This window comes from Triticum dicoccoides, chromosome 4B (assembly GCF_002162155.2).
Source record: "Triticum dicoccoides isolate Atlit2015 ecotype Zavitan chromosome 4B, WEW_v2.0, whole genome shotgun sequence".
Lineage (NCBI taxonomy): Eukaryota > Viridiplantae > Streptophyta > Magnoliopsida > Poales > Poaceae > Triticum > Triticum dicoccoides.
This window is the reverse complement of record NC_041387.1, coordinates 375550577-375557854: the sequence shown is the minus strand read 5'-3', so window position 1 is coordinate 375557854 and position 7278 is coordinate 375550577.

Sequence of the window (7278 nt, the reverse complement as noted above, 5' to 3'; positions counted from 1 at the left end):
CGTTTGGTTGATTCCTCGAGACTCCGCGCTTGCTGCTTGCCTCCCTTGCACCAAAGAGGAAACTGGTACTCTGCGCCTGCTGGCGCCTGCCTGGCCTTGGTCGTCATGGCTCACGTCAGCTGCACCTCGTGAGGTGATCCTTGCATAGAAATCTTCACTCCTCGGGAGCCAGCCTGGGAAGGCTGATCCCCTTGGAGGTCTTGGTGTCGTCTGCCTCGTGAGGCTTGGCCCCTCTCAAGGGTCTTGAGCTGTTGATGCTGAAGCTGGGCCGTACCAGGCTGTCAATGGAGCCACACCATGGGCCGCAGGCAGGGAAGTCTGGGTACCCTCGTATCCAGGACACCGACAGTAGCCCCCGGGCCCAACGCGCACTCGAACTTGGCTTCTGGGCGAAGCCAAAGGGCAAGTGTGGAACGCCGCAGGCCCTAACCGCCTGTGGCCTTGGACGATGTGTGGTGATTGATGGGACGTGTGTCGGTGTTCTGGGAACGGGGGTCCCCAGACTTGCCTGCCTGCGGCCTGCAGCGTGGATCAACCAGTGGCCCAGTACGTCCCGTCTTCATCAACCAAACACTCAAGACCCTCGCGAGGGGCCTGGCCTCGAGGGGCGGACAACACAAGGCCTCCTCAGGAGTGGTCTTGCCAGGCAGGCTCACGAGGAGGCGTAGAGATCAAGGCAAGGGGTACCTCGCGAGGTGCCCATGACGCAAGCCATGACGATCAAGACCAGGTGGGCGCCAGCCCGCGTAGTCTCCTCGTTTCCACTTTGGTGCAAAGGGGGCAAGCACAGGCGCGGCGTACCAAGGCATCAGGCAAAGGTTTCCACATTGGTGCAACAAGACCAAGACCAGCAGGAAGGCAGGACGGAGGTCACCATGGAGCCCAAGACAGCGTCATCACCAGCACCTTTGGCAGGCGAAGACCACCTTTAGTCAGAATAGCTTGTACTAGCTCTCCCCTTTCAAAATGGACGTTGTTGGATCCCTTCCCGCTCAATATTTGGGAAGAGGACCAGGGCCTCTATAAATAGAGCTAGCCACCACAGTAGAAAGGCATCTCATCTATAAATGGATCAATTACTCCCCAAGCACACCACCCAGCACAAGAACACCTCTCCTTGCGAGGCTGTTCTTCCCCTGTACTGTTCATCATCAGCCCAAGAGGCAATCCACCACCACACACAGGTGTAGGGTATTACACCACAACGGTGGCCCGAACCTGTATAAATCTTGTGTCTCTTGTGTTGTTCATCGATCTAGCATAGGGATCGCGGCGAGGCTAAGAGTAAGATTCGGTAGGAGGAGATCTTCGTGCGCACCCCAGAATTTGAAGCTTAAGGGTTTTGCCGGAACCTGATATCCGACATTTGGCGCGCTAGGTAGGGGTGCGCCAAAATCTTCTTTCCGATGATCTGCATCCCATCGCTTCGTCGCATCCATGGCGGACGCTCGCCGAGCCCGCGCCGAGCGCCGGGCTGCTCTCGCCGCTCGCGTCGCCCAGACGGCTCCCGTCAGCGGGCCTCCTCATCGTTCTCTATCACCTGCCACCAATGCCGCCACCGGCCCGGCGGGAAACGAGCAGCAAGCATCTTCGCTGCACCCCTCGATGCGGCGGGAAGGCCGCACCACCACTCCGTCGCTGACCCCAGCTGGTTCGTTGTCCCATGCTCGTCGCGCCCCCACGGACGTGCAGGCCGTGCTGCTCCTGGCACGTGAGCTCCTGCACTACCGCCCCGTCAACAACCTCTATGAAGAATGGCTCGCTCGCATCACCGAGCTCGTCAGCCCCTCAGGGGGCTCTCCCGCGCCGTCCCTCTCGCTGTCTCGCCCTCCGCCAGGCATGGGCGATGCAACTCAGGGAGCGCCTCCGCCACCTCTCCCCCAAGACGGCGCCCTGGCTCCAAGGCGCATGGCCCCTAGACGTGACCCACCGCATCCAGCGCCCAGCGACAAGAAATAAGCTGCCAAGAATCCCTCGACCTCAAGAAGGCGCTCCCGTGCTTCCTGCACCAGCACGACAAAACCACGTCCCCGTACCATCGTGCCAAGACCCTGTACTGCCCCTAGCGACAGTGCGCGGGTACCACCAAGAGCAAGCCCCGCTTCAGCAAAGGGCTCTAGTGACCACAACAGGTTGTCGTGCCTTCACCACCGAGCTGCGTAGCGTCGCCTGGCCGGGCAAGTTCAAGTCGGACCTGCCTCCTCGCTACGATGGCACCACCGACCCCACGGAGTTCTTGCATCTCTACGAGCTGGGCATCGAGGCGGCCAACGGAGATGAGAAGGTCACGGCGAACTGGTTTCCCATGGCGCTCAAGGACAGTGCACGCACCTGGCTCCTGAACCTGCCTCCCAGCTCGATCTCCTCCTGGGACGAGATGCGCAGCCGCTTCATCGCCAACTTCCAGGGCACTCACGACCGCCCCCTGGCCACGGGTGACCTGTGTCGCATCAAGCAACAGCCTGGGGAGACCCTGCAGAAATACATCCAGCGCGTCAGCAGCGCCCGCCTCAAGATCCCCAAGGTGACGGACGAGGCCATCATCTCAGCGTTCTCTGATGGCGTCCGCGACGTCAAGATGAAGGAGGAGCTCACCATCCATGAGGAGTTGTGCACATCTATAGAGATGTTCAACCTGGCGACCAAGTGCGCAAGGGCTGAGGAAGGACGCCTCTCCCTCCTCGAGCTTCCAGCTACTGACCCAGAAGAAAAGAAGACCAAGGCCAAGGACGTGAAGCGCAAAGGAGCAGCCGTGCTTGCAGCAGAACCAAACACGAAGTGCGGCAGGGATCAGCCGGAGTCGTCCAAGGGCAGCCGACCATTTTGCGCCTACCACAACCTCCACACCCACAACACCAACGAATGCCAAGAGCTCAGGGCCATTCGAGAAGGACGCTTCGGTCGACGCTCCGAGCGCAGCGACCGGGGCTATGACCGAGGAGGAGAACATGGCGGAGGACGATGGGACGACCGTGGCCCTCGCCAAGAGTGGAAAGACCGACCTTGCAAGGATCGTTGGTAGGACCAGCCTCGCGAGGGAGCCTGGAGGGATCAGCCTCGCGAGGACCGCCTGTAGGGCAACGCAGGCCTTCCTCCTCTGCCGCTGCCGCCAAGGAGGAATGACGACCATCATCAGGACGAGGGGGCTGGGTGCTTCTAGGAACCACATGCTATCGCCCCAGCCTCTCAGCGCATCTTCAAGCAGTTTGCTCACGAGGTGAACGCAGTCCTCCCCAAGATCGAGGCCATGCACCCGCTCAGGTGGTCCAAGTGCGCCATCACCTTCAGCTCGGCAAATCAACTCAAGTGTGCGGCTACTGCTGGCGTCCTCCCGATGCTTTGTTCCCCAGTCATCAGCAACGTGCAAGTCACCAGGACCCTCATCGATGGCGGCGCAGGGCTCAACGTCCTGTCCATTGAGATGTTCGACAACCTTCAAGTGCCATACGATCAGCTCCAGCCGACCAAGCATTTATCAGGAGTTATTGACGGTTCCATCACCCTGATAGGGAAGGTCCGCCTCCCTGACAGCTTCGGACAGCACAACAACTACCGCACCGAGCTCATCGACTTCGACGTCGCCCACATCCACCTGCCATACAATGCCATCCTCGGGTATCCATCCCTGGCCAAGTTCATGGCGGTGACCCACCATGGCTACAACGTCCTCAAGATGCCGGGAAGCGACGGAATCATCACGGTCCCCTACAAAGAGAGAGATGCGGTGTGCTCCCTCGAGCGCGCCTTCCAATTTGCATCAATCGAGGACCCAGACAGCAGGGGTGAGGATCCTCTTAAGGTAGTCCCCAAGAAGAAGAAGACACCGCTCAGCTCAGGGCCTCAGGAGGTTGGCATCTCAGGAGGTGCTGCGTCAGGATCAGCGCCCGTGTAAGGGGCGCCTCCCTCCATCGCATAGGAAGGAGCGCCCGGCGCCCTCCTCGGGCAAGGCTCGGGGGCTCTCTTCTGGAGGGCCTTAGACTTTGCCAACATCACGAGGGAGGCACTTGGGCACCACATGGAGGCGTGCTTCGCGGCACGTTTCCCTCAGGAGGTCTCAGGGCGTGGAGAGCTCAACATTCAGGAGTTCATCACCAAGACTACTTAGGAGCTTCACGAAGCAAGACCCATGCACGACGACCGCCGCTTGCCTGGCGTGGCCCCCTGTTGGTGTCAAAACCGGCGGATCTCGGGTAGGGGGTCCCAAGCAGTGCGTCTTAGGATCAATGGTAACAGGAGGCAAGGGACACAATGTTTACCCAGGTTCGGGCCCTCTCGATGGAGGTAAAACCCTACTTCCTGCTTGATTGATATTGATGATATGGGTGTTACAAGAGTTGATCTACCACGAGATCATAGAGGCTAACCCTAAAAGCTAGCCTATGGTATGATTGTTGTTGTATATCTCTATCGACTAGCCTGGCCTCGGTTTATATAATGCACCAGAGGCCTAGGATAACATGAGTCCTAGCCGAATACGCCGGTGGGGGAGGAGTCCTTGTCTTGATAGCCAAGTCTTGTGGATTCTTTCTTGTATGCGGCAGCTATCCGGACTGGCCCATGAGTATACGGCCATGGGGGTCCTCGGCCCAATCCAACTGATCGGGAGACGACGCATTGAGTACCCCCTAGTCCAGGACACCGTTAGTAGCCCCCTGAACCGGTCTTCAAGTTAGGGACGCTCCTCGATTCTTCTGAACTGTTCTTCATCTTCGGTTGCCAGTCTTGAAAACTGGTTCAACAAATCTTCTCATCATCTATCTTGAGGATCGCCGAAATGCATTCGACGAGTTTATACGTCAGGTATCCGAGGAGCCCCTTTAAGTTTCCGGCCTTTATCAATGCCTTGTTATTTTTATGCCACACCTCGGGTTTGAAGTTGTTCCCGGGCGGCAGTGTCCTCTTGCATCCGAGCTCCAACGCCGGATTGCATTCGAGGTATCTTTTACAGCCAAGCACCAACGCCGGACTGCTTCCGAGCTCCAATGCCGGAATGTATCCAAGCTCTAACGCCGGACTGCGTCCAAGCTCCTACGCCATACAGTATCCGAGCTCCAACGCCGGACTGTATCCGAGATGTCATAGATCATCTGGGTTCAAAAAAGTTGAAGGACTTTAGCCGAGCTTAATGCCGGGAATGCCCTTTAGGGAGCCAGCCACTTGCTTCCGAGCTATATGCCGAACTGCTTCCGAGGTGGTTAAGCACCTCGGTCATGGGCTGATTTTTGGTCAATGTTTTTTATTGATCCAATTTATTCTCTGACAAGATACATAGCCAGTAGCCCTCAAGGTGTGTATCGGTCTGAAACCCGAGATGCACCTGAAGGATGACATAAGACCGCTGATCCCAGTAACTGCTGAGACTCAGGTTGATTTGCAAAATCGGCATGAGGATCAAGTCCTAGCTCGGCAGAATACTTCGGGACACAAAAAGCGGCATGCTCAGTCCTCGAGACTCAGGTTGGGTGCGGCCGACCAACCTGAGGATCAAAACCTCCTTGGAAACTGTATTGCACTTAAAATTTTCTGCATGGAACAGGCAATGCAGTAGCCCCTGAGACACTGGTCGGGTGGCAACACCAGATCAGGGGATCGATGTGCCCTTTAATATTTGAGAATAATAAGCCCGAAGCCCAGTAGCCCCCGAGCCTTAATGCGGGCACGGGTGATCGAATTAAGGATTGATATCCATAGTAAAATCACAAATTATGTGTAATGACTCTATGTATCCAAGTACTTTACGTCACTAAAGCTCGGATCCGCATTGTACAAAACTTTGTTGACCGACCATCAGCTTCCACCTCCTCGGCCAATAGCCGATGAGTGTTTGTCCTACTTTAGAAAGCCTTTATGCGGGCAACGATTTACAACAAACAAGGCAATCTGGCCATACGGTTTTATAAACAAAGGTACGCAGAGAGATATGTTATATTAGTGTTTAACAGAAGAAATGTCTTCCAAAGAAAATAGTCCCTCTATCGGTTCCTTTCTTTGGGTTGTCATGCTAAGCATGATCATGAAACCTCAGCTCCAATGTAAGAGCAAAATATCGAGGATTTTGTTTGGGAGGCCAGTTAATAGCCCCCGGTAGTGTTTAGCGACAATCGAGGTCAAGCCGTAAACACTTCGGCCATTGTTATGAATTGCTTGTCGTTTAACACCATCATCGGATCGGTGACCAGTTTACACTTATTGTGATAGTTAGTTTTCGGCTTTCTCCACTGAGGTGCTTAACCATGTGAGCTAGAAGCACAATCACAATGGTTCTCCCTTTGCACACCTAGCCGAACAAAGCGGAACGTAGGAGGCAAGTGCAGGAGAACGTAGGAGGCAAGCCGAAGACATAATTCGAAATCGATGCATATATAGCAATATCCGAGAATGTTTTTGCCGAATCTCTAAAGGTGTCCGGCGTTGCACTGCGAGACTTGTGCTGAAAACACACGATAGTTTAAAAGTGCCATGGGCTCGAAAAGCCAAAAAACTTATTTAAAAGGTTAATGTCCGAACTAGATCAAGTGTTCGGTGCCAATCCGAAAATTGGACTTCAGAAAAAAAAAAGGTGCTTCTGCCATGCTTTAACATGACACATCCTATCTCAAAACTTCAAGCGGGTCAGCCTACGGCTTCAACCTCCTATCCCAAAGGCGGAGTACATCTTACTAGGCCAGTTTAGCAAACTAAACTCTATAGGCTTTGAGAGAGAAATTAGGCTCCCTGGCTAATGACCACATGCTTGTGTCGAAAAAAGGAGTGATAGATAATAATAATAATAATAAAACTTTGCAACGACTAAGAATAAGAGCACTTATCATAAAATGGCTCATATAAATTTAAGAGCCCCCAAGTGACTTGGGTTAAAGAATGATTGCATGTACCAAAGTACGTATATCATATATATGTTCAACCGAACTTTAAACGCGTCTTAACCGACCGTCGGCTTCTCCCTCTTTGGTCAAGGACCGAAAAGTGTTATGTACTCCATTTGTCAAGAATATCGACATTGTTTCCAATAACCAGGCAATCAGGCCATAAGGCTGTAACAGACAAAGCGCGCTCAGGGAACTTATGCTATATTACTGCGAAGTGTAAGAAGCATCTTCGAAGAAAATAGTACCCCCACCGATACCTTTCTTCGGTGCTCATTGTTATTATGAGACTTATGCAATAGATTTTTTGTACTCATGAGTTCCATTGTGTGCCGACCATCATTGAAAACAATAAGAGCGCTAGCTTTCGGCTTCACCCAGTCTGAGGTCCGGCTCGGGTGACCCGATCGTG